Source organism: Natator depressus, chromosome 7, assembly GCF_965152275.1.
Source record: "Natator depressus isolate rNatDep1 chromosome 7, rNatDep2.hap1, whole genome shotgun sequence".
In the NCBI taxonomy this organism is placed as follows: domain Eukaryota; kingdom Metazoa; phylum Chordata; order Testudines; family Cheloniidae; genus Natator; species Natator depressus.
Window position 1 is genome coordinate 56693080 of NC_134240.1, and position 22631 is coordinate 56715710.

Below are 22631 nucleotides of genomic sequence, written 5' to 3' on the forward strand. Positions count from 1 at the left end.
TAAGCCATTAGCAATTATCTTCTAAAAGTCATGGAAGATGGGTGAGATTCCAGAAGACTGGAAAAGGACAATTATCGTGCCAATCTATAAAGAGGGGAATAAGGACACCCTGAGGAATTACAGACCAGTCAGTTTAACTTCAGTACCCCGAAAGATAATGAATCAAATAATTAAGCAATCAATTTGCAGACACCTAGAAGGTAATAAGATGATAAGTAACAGTCACCTTGGATTTGTCAAGAACAAATCGAGTCATACCAACTTACCAGCTTTCTTTGACAGGGTAACAAGTCTTGAGGATAGGGTGGAAGTGGTAGATATGGTATAATTTGACTTTATAGGTCAAAGTCAGGTTTGGGTTGTATATTAGGAAAAACTTCCTAACTGTCTGGGTAGTTAAGCACTGGAATAAATTGCCTAGGGAGGCTATGGAATCTCCATCATTGGGGATTTTTAAGAGCAGGTTAGACGAACAACTGTCAGGGATGGTCTAGATAATACTTAGTCCTGCCATGAGTGCAGGGGACTGGACTAGAAGACTTGCCGAGGTTCCTTCCAGTCCTACCATTCTATATATGTGCAGCACATAGCAAAATGAAACCCTAATCTTGTTTGGGGCCTTCAAGTATGTGAATGTAATACAAATAGTGAAAAATACCTACAGGTATCTTAAGTGCTTCCTAATACCATCCATAGCCATGTAAGTAATTGCTGTAGCTGCCACACGGAGCAGATGTGACTGACGAAACGAGAGGTGATGTCTCTTGTGAATCCCACCGTTAAGATGTGGTCCGTGCTATGAGGAGTTTAATAATCCCTGTGCCGTACTATTATTCTTCAAAGGAAACGCTCTATAAAGCCCTCATCCAGAGTTCAGTTTCCAAGGGTGCCATGAAAAAAATTATTTCCCTAGAACTCCATATCATACGTAGTCCCAACAAACTGCTGCCTGATTTGAAGCCTATGTAGTAAGAAAGAAAGATAAACAAAACCTGTATGATTTCTTCCTCTCTCAAGTGTTCCTGCTGTATTTTTTAATACCAGGCACCCAACAGCACAGAGATCTAGGACAAACAACTAATGCTTTCCTCAGGCCAGCCCCACAAATGAACACTGACACCACCCCGTACCAACAGTGACTACATACTGACACCTCAGCACAAACACATTTCCTTTCATTACTCAGTTATTCCTCCAAGTAAGAGAAGGGAAACATTCATGTCATTTTCATTCTCCCCTTTACTCTCTACAACTGTGCTTCTATGCTAGGAGAAAATAAGAAACTGACATGACTGAGCCTCATAGACAAAGCATTCCTTACTCAAATCTACAATGAAGCTATTCATCTCCACGGTACCTAAAATAGCTACTGCCTGCGACAATGAAACTGGTCTGCGGCTCTGTATACATGTTAGTTAACGCCTTTATACATTTCCAAGAGAGGCCTGTGTTCACTTAAATTCTTCTCACCCCTCACCTTTTTAGCTTAATTCTCAGCCTCGCTGCAGCAAGCCATACTTCACAGTGCGTGATATGGTTGATCCCTGCTGGACTTCAGCTATTTAGGGTTTCAAAATACAGTACAACTCAGCAAACAAATATTTCTCAGAGCTCACAGAAAACCCCTTTGGCAGGCTAGGCCTTTGTACAGAGATAATAGATAGGCTTCCTTAAACTTCAGCCATAACACTAACAATACCAACCACATACACCAATACAAATATATCAGGGATTTAGAGAAATACCATAGAACTGTGAGAGTGCCTATGTACCTATGTGTACACCCACCCACACATGCTTATATACTTTGGGTCCAAGTCCATCAAAAATCATTCACACGCTATATCACCAAAATCTAGAGAACTCCATTTCCCTACTGCTTAGGTGCCTGACAGTTTTTAGCAAGTCAGACCCTGAAGTAAAGGCCTTTCTGAAGTTAGACACACATCAGCTGGTACCCAGGATAACTTCCAGCGACCCCTCACAGTAGGTCATTAGAGCGCAATGTTTTGTCAGACAACCAAGTTCAGAAAAAAGGTTGTAACAGAAAGAAAGCTCTAGTGGTGGAGTGGATTTTTGGTTGCTACTGTGCATCCACAGGGCAGTTAAGGAAGATTAATGGGAAATTTTACAGACAGGCAAAGTCTGGAAAGGAGACAGGATCATGACCATGCCACTGACATGGACTGGAACAACACATTTTGAAAAGCTATTACCTTTAAAAATAGCCTCTCCGCCTCCTCCCTTAATAGATGCAGTTTGCTTCAAATTAGCCTGGACAAGAGCCAGTGAAGTGAGCCAAGTGCTCAATAAGTCCCAAGATAGGAAGCATTCTGGATCACGTGATCACAATATTATGAAAATCGGAAATATTTGTGAGGGTAAGACCAATACACTTTAAGAAATAATTTGATTTTACAGGAGAGAGAAATGCTCCAAAACATTTTTTAACCAAAATTCTGTTAACTGTGGGGGAAAGTGTCGCTTGAGAACCCTCTTTGTGTCTGCCAGAACTTTTAGAATGATAGTATTCAAGACTGCAGCAGAAAAATACATTCCCTGGGACCCATGCCTGAAGTGCCCAGGAAATGCATTTTTGTAGGGCAGCAAACAATACCACATACACTCATTCTTACAGCAGAACAACCTGTTAAAAATTAGCATAGACATGCAATGCCGTGCACAGCATAAATTCGTACCTGGACTAGACAGACAGAAGCAATGTGGAAATAAAGTTAAAGGTTAATTTTTTTTTTTTTTTTTATTTTAAATGGGGAAATATTGATTTAAAATTGATAATCAACAACTTGATTGTCTGGTGTTACAGAACCAAAATAAAAGTTCCCAGTGAAATGACTACCAATTACTTTTGCTGTGCACGGTTATGACAGCTAGGATGTTTCACTCCAGAGATGTGCTATACACAGTTATTTTCTGTGCTCCTGCAATGTAAAAATGACCAAAAATTGATCTTTTGGATTTGTTTCTGCATGTAAAATCATTTTCGCCCAGCATCATGGGAAAAATCCAGGGTGCTACAGGAAGTGGTGTTTATACTTTAGTAGGTGGCATTCTTCCCTTGAAGTCATTACTAGGGCCCTACCATTTTGATCATTTTGGTCCATTTTGATCAGTTTCACAGTCATGGGGTTTTAAAAATCGTAAATTTCATGATTTCAGCTATTTAAATCTAAAATTTCACAGTGTTGTAATTGTACAGGTCCTAACCCAAAAAAGAGTTGGGGGGGGGGTCACAAGGTTATTATGGGGTGGGGTTGCAATACTTCTACCCTTACTTCTGCTCTGCTGTGGGCGGCAGCACTGCCTTCAGAGCTGGGCAGCTGGAGAGCGATGGCTGCTGGCCAGGAGCCCAGCTCTGAAGGCAGAGTGGCCACCTACAGCAGTGCAGAAGTAAGGATGGCCTGGTATGGTATGGCCACCCTTATTTCTGCACTGCTGTCTTCAGAGCTGGGCCCTTGGTCAGTAGCTGCCATTCTCCAGCCGCCAAGTTCCGACGGCAGCAGCGCAGAAGTAAGGGTGGCATTGTATGATATTGCCAGCCTTACTTTTGCGCTGCTGCTGGCGAGGCGCTGCCTTCAGAGCTGGGTGACCGGCCAACAGCCGCCACTTTCTGGCCACCCAGCTCTGAAGACAGCACAGAAGTAAGGGTGGCAATACCATAAGCCCACTAAAATAACCTTGCGACTCCCCTGCAACTCCCTTTTGGTCAGGGCCTCCAATTTGAGAAATGCTGGGCTCCCCCATGAAATATGGTCTTTTGCGTGCTTTTACCCTATACTATACAGATTTCATGGGGGGGGGGGGGGAGAGACACACCAGATTTCACGATCCACGATGCGTTTTTCAAGGCCGTGAATTTGGTAGGGCCCTAGTCGTGACTGTGCCCGCCATGGTACCAGGGAGTACTGTGCTACTAGATGTGCTGACATAAAACTGCTGTCTTGGAAGACATTATTGTATTTTATAGGCAAACATGCTGTTCAGTGATTGGCATTGTGTGCCTCTTGATGTGACATGGTGACATGAAAGCCTCTAGGCTGAGACGTGTAATATTCCTGCAAAATTCTATTAGACAGAAAGTGGTAGGAAACAATTCTCTGTAATGCACATCTCCTAACATTTCCTGCAAGGTCTTGTGGCATCTCCACATTGCAGCGACTTTGACAGCTTCCTATGTGTATCAATAAGGATAATACCTATGACCTCACATTTATATATCACCCTTCATACAAATAAACTTTGGGTCCTACAAGGTGCTAAACATCTCCAATGGCAGGGTTCCCTTCTCTCTGACACCAAAAGGTAGCCACCTCTGAAGTAAAACAAGACAGCTGTTTAAAATCAGCACAAAACACTGCACAACAGCTTAAGGCAGGAAGTGAAGGAAAAAAACACTACAGCCATATAAACAGTAGGGAATTTGTTTTGTAAAGGAATACAGAATTTAAATTACTCAATTTTGAAATCATGTCCAGGACACTAAGGTTAACAACAACATGATTCTTGCAACCACAAAAAATGCCAGGGAATTTTATTGAGCACAAGTGACCAGGGATGTGGTTTTACATCTCACCCGAATGTAAGGGGACTGTTGCCCCCTTACTAATATTTAGTGGGGGTGTTTTGGTTGGCTAGCTCCCAGTACTAAAAGGGGAAGGGTCTATGGGAAACCAGGACCCTGAGACTGATAGTCCTCAGGAACAATGGGGAGAGGCCAATGCTCCAGGTCAGCCTGAATGACAGGGTGGGCAGGCTAATCAGAGAGTCAGGAGGCCAGGGAGGTCCCGTCCTCCCTGTGAGCTGGATTTGCCTGGTTCAGACAGAGTGGAGCCAAGCTAAGGAGAAAGCAGGGGCCTGAGCTGAGCTGGGGAGCAGAGCTGGGCCAGATCCAGAGGGGCCAGAAAAGCAGCCCAGAGAGAGCAGACCCTGTCCTGGGAGCAGAGCTGCAGCCCCAAAGCCAGAGGCACAGCTCAGAGAGAGCAGACCTGCAGCAACCAGAGCCAGAGGGGCCAGAAAGGCAGCCCAGGAAGCAGGTCCATGCTGGGAGCGGAGTCACAGAAGCAGCCTGCAGAGCCGACCTGTCCTGGGAGCAGAGCTGCAGCAACCAGAGGCAGAGGGGCCAGAGAAGCAGCCCAGGGAGCTGGAGGCAGAGCAGCAGCAGCAGTGCAGAGACGGAGTGGTGGAGCTGGGGCTAGAGCAGTCCGGAGCTGGGTGTGGTGAGCAGCTGGGGAGAGCGAGGGGGACCCTGGGCAGCAGGCCCAGCACTGGGAGATGCCTCAGCCAAGGGGCTCTGCAGGCCAGGCTTGGATCGTAACCCCAACAGGGCGGGGGCGACACTGGGAAGAAGGGTCCTACCACTTAGAGCCCGAGAGCGTGTGGCCACCACCAGAGCAAGTGTCCAACCCACAGCATCCCTGCAGCACAGCCAGGGCTTGAGAAGGAGGCCTGGGACTTACAAGGAACAGATTGTGAACTGCCCTGACATTCCAGAGACACTGTTTGTGATGTTCCCTGCCACAGAGCGGGGTGATGTGTTTCCTTTAACTTTTTCTTATTCTTTTTAAAATTAATTGTTGATTAAATAACTTACATTTGCTTTAAATTGTATGTAATGGTCAGTGGGTCAGAGAAGTGCCCAGTGCAGAGAGAGTACCCTGGAGTGGGGACACCCTAGCCCCTGCCCTAGGTGACCACAGCAGGGTTGGAGGTCAAGCCCCCCAGGAATCCTGGGCTCAGCCTTGTTGGGGTTATGAGGACTCTGCCAGACAGAAGAGTGGAAGGGGAGTTCTCAAGGGCAGGGAGGCCACTGGATAAAGGAAGTGGGAGCAAGGACTCAGATCCTTTCACTAGCCCATTTCACTGGGATAGTGCAGAAGCCAGGAACGTTCCCCACAATAGCGGGACTATTCCCCTGCTTACACAAATCACAGCACTCCTTTAGCACTCTTTAGAACTGGGCACTCACTCAGCAGAATGCCATCAACACCACTTCTTACAGCACCTGTTTTCTCCCTGGAGGTTTCCCTTCCAAGTATTGATCCAGCCAACCTTGCTTAGCATATGAGATTAAATGAGTTCAGAGTCGGAGGTAGTATGGCTATCAGTTAATGCTTATAAATAGGGGTAAATGGTGGAAATACAACCTGGATTATTTTTAGTATTTTGCTAGTTGAACAAAAGAAGCGGACACTTATAAAATACCCATCACAGTTCCTTATACCATACTATAGACATCCAGGTTCAAATGCAACCTCTAGAATCCTGCTCTTCAAAGTAGCAGCCAACATCACACACATCTATCAACCATCTTTGGGGGGAGCAGAGAAGAGAAAAGAGCAAGTAGCCATTTTTCAGCTGATAGGGGACTTTGCAAGGCTCCTGAGTTTCTCTCATCACAGCTCTCTCAAAACCTGGAAGCAGCGAGAGGAGATAAAAAGTGTCTGTCTGGAATTGGAAAAATCTTATAAAGCATACAGCTGCAGGAACACCCCCACTCCATACACTGCAATGAAGATGGTTACAACTCTTGAAGTAATCAGCATCCCTGACAGCTGTCAGACTGAAACGGTATCTTTTCTTGGAGGAAGCTTGGAAGGGCTCATGATAGCACACCGCACCATTTTCTAAGTCTCCTTTTATTGCCCTCTCTCAGGTAAAGTGATCGGGGACAGTGCACAAATGTGACCTCATTTGGTGACTATTTGGTAGATTCCAGCAGAGAAAACGGCAAAGAAATATGGAAGAGAACAAGTCTGACTTAGGGCTTGATCAGGAAATGTGCTGAGTTCCCTCAACCTGCCATGTCTACAAAGATTGTTGAGGGTTTTCAGCACCTCACATGATAGGTCACAACCTTAACTTTGTCATTTTCCCCACTTGAGTGCTGTACCATGCAACCTTAATCTTAATATAGCTTTTTTAAGGACTTTCCCATTTTGTGACCTCTAACCTCTTTTGATTTGCAAAAAAGTTAAATACATGCAAATTACACAATCTTGAATAACTTGGCTGGAAAACATTAAAATGCAGTTTCCCCACACACTGTGGGATGTCCACAGGGGAGATAACATCTCCAGTAACAGCCTTGGGAGCTGCAGGGCTCCTAAGGTGCATAAGAGCAGGGCTCTTTCCCCACTCACCTGACAAAGTATGCATCAACCAGCATAGGCCATCATATCTTACAAAGGCTGTAGGGACAGAAATTTTATTAGCTGAAGTTTGCTTCTTTCTATTCACAAATTGTCAAAGAAGATATTACATTTTTCTCTAATTTATTCTTTATTTTGAATAATTTCTGTGACCAATAATTTTCTTGATCTTTAGGTTTGGTAAAGATCACTTTGTTACAGAAAGTCACAGAAAGAAACACAGGTGAACCAAATTTGTTTGGAAAATTTGCAAAAATAATGCAGATCTTAATTACTGCACTATTTGCCAGGCTCTATCCACAGGAATTTGGGAGAAATACCTTTGCCCGTTTGATCTTGTGATGGCAATAAGCCATCCTAGACAGTATGTTGGAAGACACAGAACCTGAAGAGCTCTGTGTAACCTTGAAAGCCTGTCTCTTTCACCAACAGAAATTGCCCCCAATCCACCTTGTCTCTCTAGTATGTTGGAAGGACAGTCAGATCTGGAAGGACTGCATGGGGGAAGACAGGTCAAAAGGAATGGTAGGATGCTAGCCTGGAACTCAGGAGACCGGGATCCAGCTCCTTGCTCTGCAAAAGACTTTGTGATATCTTGGGGAAGGCACTTAGGCATTGTGACACTGAGCATTGCAAAGCCTAACTTTTAGGTGCCTAGAAAAATCACAGGAACAACACCGGGATCCACAAAGCCTGAATTAGGCACTGAGGCTCTTATGCAATGAATGGGGAGAGACAGGCACCCTAGAACATGTTTCACAAAAGCCAGCACGCTAGGTGGGGAGCCGGGTCAGGTAGCCAATGGGAGATGCCAACAAGAGGGGTGCATGGTAAGCCCTGCCCCTCTCTTGGAGATAGGCACCTAAGTCCAGGCTGCAGGGAGGTGCCTATCTCCACTAGTGATCCCCAAGCTGGGGGATGACAGGTGCTCCTCCGCTTAAGTCGCATGTGGGGCCCGATCTGGCAGGCATGCTCAGAGGCTACTTAACTCCACAAAGCAGCCCCAGGGAAGATGGAGAGGAGGAGGAGGAAGGTGAAGATGCCGCCCTCCCTTATAACTTTAGCCCAATGATGAGGATACTCACCCAGGATGTGGGAGACCTTGGTAAGGAGAAGAGATCTGAACAGGGATTGCCATCTTTCAGGTATGTGCCCTAACCACTGGGTTATAGAGAGATTTTATCTCTTTCTCTGGTCCAGTTTAATTAAATAATTGAATAACATTAAGTAGAACAACTTCAACAGGGGAGATTGAGGGAGCCCCACATCAGAATATCCCACAGCCCAGTGGTTAGAGCACGCACCTGACAGGTGGCAGATCCCTGTTCAGATCTCTTCTCCACATCAGGCAGACATGGGAACTTGAACCTGTGGTCTCCCACATCCTGCTTCAGTACCCTAACCCCTGCGCTAGAGGCTTTGTGGAGTTAAGTGGTCTCTAAGCGTGCCTACTGGATCAGGCCCCATGCAGCTCTAGGCCTGTCATCACCCCAGGGCTTAGGTGGAATATAGCACTCAGGCGCCTAGAGTGAGGCAGTAGTGCGCAAGCCCAGAGACAAAAACATAGGCCCCCTACAGAACTTTCAATGCAAAACCATTGGTGTTGAGCAAGTGTAGGCACCCACAAGTTAGGCAGCAGCTGAGAGAGAGAGTTTTGTGGGTCACAATGGCACCTAAAAACAGGACTTAGGCACCTAAATAGATTTATAGATCGCACCCTCAGTCTCTGCATGCCTCAGGTCCCCATCTATAAAATGGAGATTGTAGCAGGGCACTTCCCAACTCACATGGGTATTGTGAGGATAAACACATTAAAGGCTGCGAGGTGCTAACAGTTGTGAGTAGCCATAGAACTAGTTAAGATTGTCAGGTTTCAGAGTAGCAGCCATGTTAGTCTGTATTCGCAAAAAGAAAAGGAGGACTTGTGGCACCTTAGAGACTAACCAATTTATTTGAGCATAAGCTTTCGTGAGCTACAGCTCACTTCATCGGATGCATTCAGTGGTCAAGAGTAGGTAGCAGAATTCACACAAACCGATCAAGTCAACCCAGCAACAGGCAGGGAGAAAAGAAGAGGGACCACAGATAGACCTGATAGATGTTGACAGAGAGGGAAGTGGAAGCCTGTGGAATTACACCTGGAATTAAATTGATCCAGCATGTGAACTTCTTAGAATATAGTCCATCTTTTCATTAATTTCTCTGATCCTTAATTTAAGGAGAAGCAGCAACTATAACTTCACTGTTCGGTTCCATTATTTGATGTGATTTGGAAGAAGGTTGATGGACTTTTTTAACAGACAGTCACAACTACCTGGGTCTCATGTGGATCATCACACACAGTTACCTCTCGCCATGTAATGTATAACGCAAACTAGTGCTATGTCACCATCATCCTCAGACCATTTGTAACAAAATAAATTCATACTAAGAATTCATGCTAAAAGAATTATAAAAAGCTCTGAGGCATGAAAAGAAGTAAGATCTTTCACTGCACTACAGTGTTAACACACTGCATAAAAACATTAATGCAGTTAGAGGGTTGAAAGTTTATCCCACATTTATTGGCTTCAGTTTTGTTATGCTGGGAGCAACAGATATTTTTACCCACTGTGTTCAAACCACATAAGCTGCTTTTTGAATAGCCTTTAGAACTGAACTGACCTAATGAAGAGACTAATGTAAAGTTTACCTACATCATTCTTTTTCCTTCTAGTTAATCAACAACTTTTTAAAAACAGTCTACTGTACTAACACAATTACTACTTTGTGCCCATCTGTTGTGCCTTCTATCAAAGGATCTCAGAGTAGTTTACAGTCAAAATCAACACCCTTGGAAGGCAGCTACTGTCCGGGCTATGGGCAAAAGAGGTTAAGTAACTTTGTCCAGTGAGTCTGTGACACATCTTGGAATAAAACCCAGATCTCCTATCTCCCAGCCCAATGTTTTAGCCACTAAGGAACCATCATTCCTCTCCTTTTAGAGCTAAGCAACAATTTTTGCAAACTGACTGGATTTAGCTCTGCGTGTATGTATATATAACTTGGAACAAGAAAACGCTATTCCAATTCCACAACAGATCACTGTGTCTTTATAATGTCCTAGATAGTCACTGCTGTATTTCCCTGCTCAGGTTTGGTAAATGCTGTTCATCTTCACATAGAACCTGCCCTCACTCAGTAGCTGCGTCTTAACCATGCAAGCCCCGATGAGAGCAGTCCTGTTTTGATGCAAAGCTGCAGGGGAAACCAGTTATATATCCTGAAAGGTTAGGCTTCCAAACAAAGTCATACAACAAGTCAAACAGCTGGTGGATTTCCAAGAGGCATTGGCACCCCAAGGAAAAAGACTGGCTACTTAACACATCCATTTTTCATAGTCAGTTTGCACCCCAAGTAAATTACTACCTGATGCCATTTTTGCTGTACTGATTTTATTAAAGACTTTTGCTTTCCTTTACTGAAAAAGCACTGCCAACTCTCTTTCTACCTAGCCCAGCACTTACCCTCCAAATAGCCAAAAGTATGTTTCAAAGACTGATAGTTCACAGGAGACAGATGGAGCATTGCTGGTGAACAAGGCCAACAAGGCAGTTACGGCATTGTAAATGGGAGGAGAGGAGCCATCAAAGGAATCTCCTACTACAGAGAGGCCCAAGCTATGAAAATATTTCAGAACCCCTGTACTGAAAAGCACCTGTTTATTTCCATCCATCTTTCTTCAGATAAGAGTATTAGAATACAGTAATACATTTAGATCTTTCCATTCACCTTACCCTTGTGACTGATGATTTTGTAGTTACAAGGGATTATAACAGGGGACAGACTAGCCTCACACTGATTCACCCTCCATAACACGCTGCGCTTTTACAACTAGAAATAGAGAGATCAAAGAGATTATTCCTCTGTCCTGGGTGACCCAAGGAGCCAGTGACAGTGAAAGCAGATATAAATAGTCCTCCTAGCAACTCCCTCAGCTTGCTACAGGACTGGTTTCTGTTTCAAGGAGGCTTTTTCACTGACTGTCTTGTCTCCTTAAGTGGTGATGACAAATTTAAGTAAAATAAAGATTCCCTGTTGTAAATATAACATGTATGAGGAAGAGAATCTCCATCATCACTGTCAGTATTGCCAATATACTGAATTAAATCCCCCCCGCCGCCCATCTCCCATTAAACAGCAAACAGGAAGTAAAAGTTAACACACTTGGAGTCTAATCTGCTCTTGGGTTTTGCTTACTCCTGCTAATATGACTCAAACTCACTCAACAGCTGAAATTCCACCCTGAAAAAATTAACCAGACATTTGTTGCTTAAAGCCTTCCGGTGCACTGCGAAGCAAATTCTGTTCTCAGTGACATCGGGGCAACTCTCATTGTCTGCCATGGCTGCACCTTAGGGTACATCTACATTACTACAGTTGCTACAGCAGCACAGCTGTGCCACTACAGCCTGGACACTTCTGATAGCAAGGAAAGGGGATTTTCCATCAACGTCGTTTGAGAGGCAGTAACTACGTCAACAAGTAATTTTTCCCGTTGTCGCCGGCACCCAGTGCCGAGAGGCAAAACAACAGCAGGGGTTGGTTCGCTACCCGGTATGCTTTACCCAATAATTATAACGGGGTGGAGAAGCAGAAAAGTTTATTTGAAGCTTTAAAAAGGTACAGGGAGAATAGAATCTCAAATCCTGCACACAGAGCAGGAAGTTACACAGGCTTTTATATATTCTTTTTTTAGCATACTTATTTAATAGCAAGCTGCCCGAAGTATCCATATAGCCAGCCAATTTAGTTACCAGCTAGTTTTTTTGTTTTTTGTATTATTTGTTAAACTATACATAAAGCTGCTTTATTTAGCTTTTTTTTTTTTTTAAAATATTTGCCCTGTTTGGCCTTGTTTAGTTTTAGGCAGTCTGACTCTGCAACATATTGTTGCAGATTCTCAGCATAACTGCTGTGAGTGCCTCCAGGCGGGGGGACCAAGGACACTTGGGCCTAGTATGCAGAGCTGCTGCGAGTGCCTCCAGGCGGGGGGGGGGGGCGCCAAGGACACCTGGGCCTAGTGCGAGGGGGCTTCATCGACACTCGTGGTCTTCCATCCCCTCGAGTTACCTAGTGGCCATGCCCCAGTGTTTCCAACAACTTCCTTTTTTGAGAACACTTAACAGCCTTGGCTTTGAGTTTTTTCATTTGGGCTATTTATTTTTTTACAATAGGATTTTGCATAAGCACTTTGTGATAGCCCTGAAGAGAATGACTTATTAACTTTTGCAAAAGGGCCTTGACACATGATACTGCACAGCATAATACCATTAATACAAGCAATACAGGAAAGAGAAATTTTAATAACAGGCTAAATAAACCACTAAGCCAAGACGACAAACCCCAGCCTGAAAACAAGGTTTGCAACCAATTGCTCTTTGGGGCAGTATAGGCAACCTGTGCTCCGGCTCGGGCATGGGCCTTAGCCTGTACCACCTCTTTATAGATTTTATAACTACTATCATTTACATATACACAACATCGGGGACCGACGAGGACACAAACCCCTCCTTGGGATGCCAAGAGATAGTTCAAAGCCAGCCTGTTTTGGAGGGAAAACGTTCTGAGCTGCTGTACCTTTTTATTTAATGTTTTTATTGCTGACCCTAAATTATTAACTGAGTCCTCTAATAACTCTAGGGCAAGTACCATTTGCAGCCATTTTTCAAGTACCATTTGCAGCCTTACAGTATAGCGGCCTATGCATGCCATGGCTGGCCGGGAAAACAGTGGTGCTATTTTCAGTACAGAGCACCCTACAAGCTTCTCGGTTGTGAGGGAATTTTTCATATTGCCCTCCAATGCCATAGTCAGTCGCCGCAGGGTCTTTTTTTGTGACTTAACAGAGGTGTTTTGGGCATTTTTAATTTTCTTTTTGGGCAGTGTGGCAGTTATTGACAGATGAGGAATTCCATGAGCTATATAATAGCTACCTGTCCAGTTGGCTGGCAGCACCTTGTAAGCCTTTTGGCCACATACGAAATAGTGACCCTGTAGGGCCCAATAAGGACTGTTTTTTAAAGGGGATTTCTGGGATATTTAAGGCTGTTTTTTTAAACAGTTTATATGCTTTTAAGGGGGCATCCCATTCTCCTAATTGGGTACAAGTGGGGGCATTTTTAATTGTGCCATTTAAATTACACTTGCCATAGGGACCATTACAAACCCACCATTGGCTTGCTACATTGGAGATATTAACTGGACGGCAAGTTATATTTCCAAACCCTTACAAACATTAAATTTAACTTTGCAACTTCCTGTCCCTATCTCTATTACACAGATTAGGAAATTGAGGCATAAAATGCTTAAGTGATTTGCCTAGGGTCTGTGACAGAGCCAGGAACAGAACAGATGTCTCCTGATTCCAGTCACATCCCTTGACCCTAAGTTCATCTTTCATCCCATTATCAAAGCAAGGTCCCAATCTTACAATGTGCTGAGTAATCTCAGCTCTAGGTCAACAGAGCATGTGTCACAACAAATCTGCAAGTGAGTTTTGTACATATTTTTATAAGTAATATTAGAATTGTTCTATAGTAGTGGGCTGAGGGACATACTGGCTGCCACTTCCAGCAGCTCCCATCGGCCTGGAGCAGCGAACCATGGCCACTGGGAGCCGCGATCAGCTGAACCTGCGGACGAGACAGGTAAACAAACTGGCCGGGCCCACCAGAGGCTTTCCCTGCACAAGTGGCGGAACAAGTTTGGGAACCACTGTTCTATAGGAATAATTACCATACTGGATCAGACCAGAGGTTCATCTCCAGTATCCTGTCTCTGGTAGCGGCTATCTCAAGCTGCTTCAGAGGAAGAAGTCCTGCAGTACTAGACAGTTATGGGATAACCTACTCCCAGGGAAAGTTCTCTCCCCACTAGTTGCAAGTTGGCTCATACCCCAACATGAGGGTCTATATTACCTCCAAAACTTTTTTTTAAATTTACCATTGTTAATCTGCATGGCTTAGAGCAGAGGACTGATTTACTTGGCTCATGCCTGAATTTGAGAAAAATCCCATCCCACACAGAAGTGGGATAGGCAGAGACCTATATCTGAATGCAAATTACTTATTACAATCCAATCTGACCCATCTTATCTTGTAGCTAGGTGTCACCAGGAAAGAATAATAGATCTTATGTGGCTCAGACCTTAGTATAAACAGAGCCATTAAGGAAAATAGGAGAACCATTAAAGAGGTGGGAGGAAATAGCAGATGTGAAACCAAGACGTGTAATTACTTTGGGTTAGAACAGAAGGGCTTTGTTATGAAACTTTCTTCAATACACAAACCCACAAGACAAGGGGCAGGTTTGGAGAGAGATGGTTCTCATAAACACCTTACATGGAATTATCTACAAATTCTGGGGAACTAACCAAAGGAAGTATGAGAAAGGAGCTGAGCTATTTTTCTTGGCACTGAAGGCTTGTCTACACTACCAGCCGGATTGACAGGCAGCAATCGATCCAGCAGGGGTTGATTTATCGTGTCTACTATAGACGCGATAAATCAACTGCCAATCGCTCTAGCGTCGACTCCGGTACGCCAGCTCAATGAGAAGCACAAGGGGAATCAACGGAAAAGCATCTCCGTCGACACACTGCAGTGAAGACACTACGGTAAGTACATTTAAGTATGTCAACTTCAGCTGTGTTCACGTAACTTAGATCGATTTCCTCCCCCGCCCCCCATAGTGTAGGCCGGCCATGAGTTTCAGAAGAGGATGAGCAGTTAAAATGTCTCTGAGGCCAGAGAGACCACATTTAAGAAGACAGGGCAGGTTTCTATGACGCTGTTTCATAGGATTTGGTATGCCTTATCCCATATTTCCTTTTTTGTTAGTTAAGAGTGCTCTAGGCAAGTGGTTCTCAAAGCCAGTCCGCCGCTTGTTCAGGGAAAGCCCCTGGCGGGCCGGACCGGACCGATTTGTTTACCTGCCGTGTCCGCAGGTTCGGCCCATCACGGCTCCCAGTGGCCGCAGTTCGCTGCTCCAGGCCAATGGGGGCTGCGGGAAGTGGCACGGGCCAAGGGACGTGCTGGCCGCCCTTCCCGAAGCCCCCATTGGCCTGGAGCGGCGAACCGCAGCCAATGGGAGCCGCGATGGGCCGAACCTGCGGATGTGGCAGGTAAACAAACCGGTCCGATCCGGCCCGCCAAGGGCTTTCCCTGAACAAACGGCGGACTGGCTTTGAGAACCACTGCTTTAGGCTATAAAGCCTTTGTGCGGGAATAGAGGTGAAGACTGTTAAGACACCTAACTCCCAACAAAAGTCTATGGAAGTTAAGTGCCTAAACCTTTGAAAAGAAAAAAAAAAAAAAAACCTACTTCCAACCTCCTTTTATTGTTTCCTCTGTTTTCGCCATTGTCCTGTTAAGTATATTAGCCTGATAAAGACTAAAATAGGGTAAGCAAGCAGGAACAGTGGATAGTACAAGAGCGGTTACCCCTTTATAATGTGTAAAGAGGAGCATTTGCTGTGTTCCAGCATGGCCCCACAGGCTTACAGATTCATGGGATGAATATAGCCTTTTGAAACATAGCACTGTCCAAAGTGTTATTCAATAAAACTCTTATTTAATTACTCTAGTTGGGGTCAAAAGCAGCTTGCTCCAGCCTCCCTATGTAGTCCCATATCAGCAACTATCTCCTATTGCATGGAATCTTCTCCCTTCCTGTGAAGGCTAACTATTGTCTTTTCCAGAACAGCAGTGCTCTGGCGGGGACATATCCACACCAGGAAATCTCTGGCTGTGATATGCAGAATGAGGCAGCAGTATGCCTTGCTGCATGAGCCACCTGCCCAACCAGCAGAAAGGAAAATATCCTCCCATGTGCACGCCAACAGCAGTAAGACCTTCAGCTCCATTTTCAGCCACAATAACTACCAGCTCCCAGAAGCTCTGAACCAGAAGGCACCTTTACCAACATGGAGGTGCAAACTTTCACCTACACATCCCTTCCACTCTGCAGGGTAGGCTAACAGCAGTGTTTTACAGAACAAGGGGTCCTGGTGCATGACTACAGCTCCTAGACACTATGATAATACAAATAATAAGTAACAACATCAAAAGATCTTTACACCTGAACAGTTTACTTCAGTTTCCTGTTCTTCCCTATGTGCCCATCATCACTGGTCACAGTACCAATGATTAAAGGGCACAATTCATATCCTGTTAATTCTCCATTAACATTTATGAATGGTGGAGGAGTTATTCATTCAAAGAGTTACATCCATAATGGCAAAGCCCTTGGTACTTTCTGGCAAATCTGTGAAGAGCACAGCTACAAATTTAGGATGTAGTAATCTGTTAGAGCCACTGAATTTAACCCCCATAGATTTCAGAGTAACAGCCGTGTTAGTCTGTATTCGCAAAAAGAAAAGGAGTACTTGTGGCACCTTAGAGACTAATAAATTGGTTAGTCTCTAAGGTGCCACAAGTACTCCTTTTCTTTTTGCGAACCCCCATAGAGACACTTCACTCTCTCTACACCTGGCAGAAGTAGTCTTGGAACATGAAGATTTTCTAGCCTTTGAAAACTAGTTGTCCTTTTGACACAGTTTCAACAATTTTGACTTTGTATAGCTGTGCAATGAGTTCTCAGAGCTTATTTTCTATTTTCAGGCACTGATATCCTGCACAGGAAAATCTTTTTTTGTCAATATTCTTACTGTAGACAAGGCCACAAACATTGTCAGCCTTGCACTCCTCCAGACCTCTTTCTAGTTGCACAAGACCCTTCCAGACTAACTACTTGCATTGTGTTGATGCTTGGCTCCAGGACGCAGTGTTGCCGTCATACCCTAGACTGAATTCAAGTTCTCTCCTCTCTCCTTTAAGCCCTTCCTTCCAACATCTCACTCTCCACCTCCTCTCTCAAGATCCCTCTGGCTTATCTCCTATGTGATTATATAGTTGTCTTGTTATATAAACTTACTATCCTTGGTAGTTTAGAATTAAGACACCTGTTATACAATGTCTAAACTGCAAACGATCCTACATTTCACTCTTAAAGGAATCAGTTTTAAATCAGTAAATGTCAATAATCCTTTGACTTTTTCCCTGCACTTGAAACCCACTGCAAAGATGAAATGCTGCATTTGAGGACAGCCAATGTTCTTGTTGTCCTTTCTATCTGGCAACTAGTTCCTAAAGTTATGAAAAATGATCATGTTATAACTGTTATAAATCTCAGTTTACACTGAATAAATATTATCCAAGATTTATGTTCTTTATTTCCTGCTAATGCAAATATTCAAGATGTGGTTCTCCTCTGAAAAGCAACTGTGTAAAAAATGACACCTTGCTACCCAACTGATTGCTCCGGGTTTGTATTCAGTCATATTTATACCTTCAATTATAACATTGAACTTGAGATAGCAAGGATGATTTTTCAGGGAAGGCAGTTACAGGTGGGGGAGAAATCCTTGTACTTGTAAACTTAGCACAGCTGATATATAGAGAGAGAATAAACATGAAACCAACATTTTTCCAAGCAGAACCTTTATATTGATGGAAACAAAATACTAGGAATTATAAACCTCTATATTAACCACTGAAACTCAGAAAAATAAAAATCAAGTCCTTATATCCTGGCACCTGATTCTGCACTGACTTAGGCCCTATGTGACTGTCATACAGGGTATAAGTCAGCACAAAATTTGACCCCATAATCGCCAATTATACTTACACATGAATAATTTCACTATTTCCTTAGCAAAACGAGAGCTGACGTGCCAAGATGTGAAAGTTAATAGCAAGCAAGCTGTCCCATAGACTCAGGCTGTAAATAAAGCACAAGCTACAACTAGTGTCATATTCAGCTCAACAGCAGAAACAATGAGCATCTTATATGAGCCCATGTTGGATCATAATCAAAGTATTAATAACTTTGCAGCCAAAACAATCAAGAGTCAAATGGGCTTCATTTGGTAAATAGTGTATTTCCCTGGCTCGGTCTGAGTTAGGAGACGGAAATGCATTCTTGCATAGGCTGCTGACAGCGGGGATAGGGCTGTCTCCCTCCCCCCTGGAGCTGCCTGTTGCTTGCAGGTCTCTCCTTGGTAACAATAACCTTCCCCACCCCCACGATTCAGCTGATATGCACATTACCTGTGAAAGGATACTCCCTCCCCCCCATCACATCACCGAGATTGGGAGGGATAGATACCCCTTTAAATTGACTGTTACTATGAATGGGAAGCACCCCCAAGCAGTCAGACTTTTATGGGAAAGAGATGTGAATCATCTAATTCTAAATGAAGGCAGGGCCAATGCCACTTGAAAATGTGTAGCTCTTTGGGGAGAGCTCCCAAGTCCCTTCCCCTCCCCAACCCTGTGGGGTGGAGAGAGATACCCAGGCTTTTTAGGGGAATTGGGGCTGGGATCCCTTGGCCCTTTTAATGAATTGGGGGGTGGGATCCCGTGAACCTTTCCTGACCCTTTAGGGAATGAGTGGATCCACCAACACCTTAGAGGAACTGGGGGTGGGGCGCCCTGGCCCTTTAAGGGAATTGGGGCTGGGAGCCATGCCGCCTCTGAGGGTGCCTAGGTGCTGTACTACCCCTGCCTGTCCCCCCTCGGGTGGGATCCAGTCACTTGCTCCCCGGAACCACTGGGGACACCCCTCCTCGGCCGGTGCGGGTCCCAGCCCCTCCCCATGGAGGTGATGACCCCCAAACCTCTTGCCCTTTGACGGGGAGATACCAGCCCCTTCCCCTGTCCAGCGGGGTGGAGCTGTGGGGGGATCCCCAGCAGCCCCTCGGCTCCAAGGGGCCCCCATGGCTGGGGCAGGGCGGGGGCCGAGCCCGCGATTACCTCGCTGCTCCGCACGGGGCCCAGGCCGGCTGCTACCCATGGCCGAGGCGGGCGGCGGGCTGCTCCTGCGGGGGGCTGCGCGGCTCCTGCCGGCCGGAACGGACCCGGACTCTCAGCTCCTGCCCGGCTCCTGTTTACACAGGAAAGCCCAGCTGTCTGTCAGCGCGCCGCCCTGCCCCCGCCGCCATGGCCGGGGGCGGGGCGGGGCGGAGCCGGCTGGGCCTGCAGGGCTCTGGGGGCCGCGGCGCCGGGGGCTTGCAGCGCGGCAGGGCCGAGCCTCGGGGCGGGGACGCGGCGCCCTCAGGCCCCTGGCACTTTGGTTGGTGATGGGAGCCCGGTGCTTGGGTGCACGTGAACCCCTGCAATCTGTCTTGCCCCCTGTGAAAGTCGCGGTGCCCCTAGGCTGCTGCACGCCAGTGGGAGGGTCCACGCCTTCCCCCAGGGCCCCCTCATAGCCCTGGCAGGGGATGTGGAGCCCCAAAGCTGCTCACCTCTGTGAGGAGGCTGGTGTGCTGGGCTGAAGCATGCCCACTGTGCCCCAAGCACCCCCACCCCCCCATGCCAGAGGGCTGTGGGTGGAGGCTGCAGCATGCACCTGTGGTGGAAGACCTGGTACCTTGAGGCCACTGTGCACCCCATGGGCAGAGATCTTGCACACTGATGCCAGCGTGCGAGTATCATATTCCCAGGCCACCATGGCCAATCGAGGGGATAGACATTGCAACCTGAGGCCACCATGCCCTTGGCGAGTGGGGACATTTGTGCCCTTGGACCATCCCAGGGGCATGTCACACCCTTGAGCAGCAAGTGACTGGCAGAGAACAGCACTGCAGTCGTCATCACCACATAAAGTTGCATCACCATCTGATCTCAGACATTCAGTTTACCTGGGAAGAAGGTTTTCTCACCATTTTACAGGTAAGAAAGCTGATGCACAGAGAGGGAAAGAAAGACTTATCTATGATGGCACAGTGAGTCAGGTGCAAAGCCAATAAGAGAACCCAGCTATACTGACCCTGGTCTCACGCCTGCTTTTGTATTCATGTAGCCTCACCATCTTCCCTGAACCATTCCCCCTAGGGTGACCAGATGTCCTGATTTTATAGGGACAGTCCCAATATTCAGGGCTTTGTCTTATATAGGCTCCTATTATCCCCCCAACCCCCATCCCGATTTTTCACACTGGCTGTCTGGTCACCCTATCCCCCCCTTCCCCGCGTGCCCGCCCCAAAGAAAAGCTCTTAATTTTATTTCAAGATATGGGTCAGGCCTATATAAATCACATCACCCACCCCCGTAGCTCTCGCTGTTCTAATGCAAGCATAAAAACAATTACACATAACCTTTTTGCAACACCTGAAAGATGTATAACTATATTGGATAGGGTTGTGACTTTTTTACTGGTATAACCCCTAGCGTGGATGTAGTTATGCCAATATAAAAGTGCTTTATACTGTAAGGTATGTCTACACTACCCACGTGAAAGCACAGCCACGGCAGTGCTGTGACATGGGCAGTGTAAACATGCTTTATCGCCAGGGGAGAGCTCTCCCGGTGATAAAAAACAAAAAACAAAACCCTCCGAATGAGCATTCCTGGCGATAAAGCGCTGTCTATACGGGCACTTTTCAGCGCTAAAACTTTTGTCGCTCAGGAGGGTGTTTTTTCACACCCCGAACAACAAAAGTTTTAGCGCTGAAAGTGGCAGTGTAGACACAGTTATTCCCTTCTTATACAGGAATAGTTATACTGATATAAAGCACGTTTAGACTGATAAAACTGCATCCACACTAGAAGCTGGAGTTTACCAGTTTAACTATACTAGTATAGTTACAGTGATACAATTTTCTAGTGTAGACAAGGTGTAAAAGAGTTAGGCATCCAACTCCCCAGATGGAAACGTAGTAAAGAATATAGCCAATATTCTTGTGTCATCATTTGCTCTTTTGTGATAGGTGAACTATTTAAATCATATAACTGTAGGCTTGAATTTTGTAAATGCATAAAAGTAATCAAAGAGGTTGCAGGATGAAAGGCTATGGAGAAAATGGGCAATAAATAGATAGAGCCAAAGGAAGAAAGAAACAGAGAGGGGTCATGTAAGAGGAAGAAAAGGTGGAAATATGTATTCAAGAAAATAATCTTATGAAAGATCCTTAGTGCAATAAAATTGCACCATAATGTTATTTGTGGCTGCTGCTAGACCTGTTGTAATTTCTAGTTTTCATTCCATAAATGGTAAATACTTGTTCCAGAGGGCCAGAGCTATTCACACAGGTTTTCTGAGATATGTTTGGAATATGTGAGTCTTTGTAAAATAAGGCTGAAGTAAGAATAATGGGAAATTAAAATGATGTAAGGAGGGAGGGAGAGAGAGTTCATTCCTCTGCCCAGCAATGAGAAATTTTATCGCAAGACTTGAGAATAAGTGAAAAAGAACCTGAAGAAAGGTGACAACCTTTAAAGCAGGCTTAGCAAAACAAAAGGAGGGGGGAACTCTGACACAATGTGAGAGTTCTCTGAGCGTGGTCCAAGTTTTCTGTAATCTGTATCGTGAGTCTGCATTTTTGATGTCAGTAATCTACAGGAATACAAAGCAATTACACGCGCCCATTGCAGGATGGAGGGAAATGATGCTAAAATGAATGACAACGTTAGTGAGGCACACCTCCCAGAGGTATGCCTGCCAAAAGGTATCTATTTCCTGGTGTGGAGTGTGATAACCCCTTTATGCTAGCAACACTTTACAATAGATTTTTAGAAAAGAAACTGAAGAATAAATTCTCCAGCTGAAGTTCAGGCGGAGGGCAAGTTGGAATTCCAGTTAGAATGTGGCCAGGATCACAGAATTAACAATGTTCCTAACTTTTGTGAAAAGCACTGGGTATCTTTAATGACCACAAGGGGTCAAGAGCTTGGTTTTGAAAAATGACACTGCTAGCATCACAGGGCTGCTTATCTCCAGGGTGGGGCACTGCTTCCGTACTGATGCAGAAGGGAAGGTGCCACCTGCTGGATTCAGCAGCACTATTTCCTGCAGCTCCCTATGTTTCTATGGAGATGTGTTGGACTCCTCATTCAGTTATTAACTAGGCCCAGCCCTGCTTGGGTTGTAGTCAAAGTATTTTCCACTACTGGATATAGTGTATAGATTATAATAATCATGTGTTATTTGGAGGCAGTGTGATATCATTGGGCTTCTGCTTTTCAAGGTTTATTTATTTCGTTTATTTCATATTTTTAGCAACTTCTGAGTTTATACAGATGTCAAATCAGGTTTTTTTTGGGGGGTGTCTCTATATTATGCATTACTCGCTACAGCAGGGAAAATTACAATGAGATTACTCATTATGGCAGTATATAATATATGCAACACTGCATAGTAGTATATAATGTAATGAAAAGGAGTACTAGTGGCACCTTAGAGACTAACCAGTTTATTTGAGCATGAGCTTTCGTGAGCTACAGCTCACTTCATCGGCTGCATCCACTGTAGCGCACGAAAGCTTATGCTCAAATAAATTGGTTAGTCTCTAAGGTGCCACTAGTACTCCTCTTTTTTTTTTTGCGAATACAGACTGACATGGCTGCTACTCTGAAACCTGTC

At 45.1% G+C, this 22631-nt stretch overlaps 1 protein-coding gene across 2 annotated transcripts in view; it reads right to left on the reverse strand.

Moving 5' to 3' along the window:
* Positions 1–19179, reverse strand: part of MARCHF8 (membrane associated ring-CH-type finger 8) — a 169260-nt gene extending 150081 nt beyond the window's left edge. For both annotated transcript variants that reach the window (XM_074958554.1, XM_074958555.1), the window contains exon 1: positions 19025–19179. The gene's annotated coding sequence lies outside the window, so the exon portion shown is untranslated. The remainder of the gene's footprint in view (positions 1–19024) is intronic.
* Between the last annotated feature and the right edge of the window lie 3452 nt (positions 19180–22631).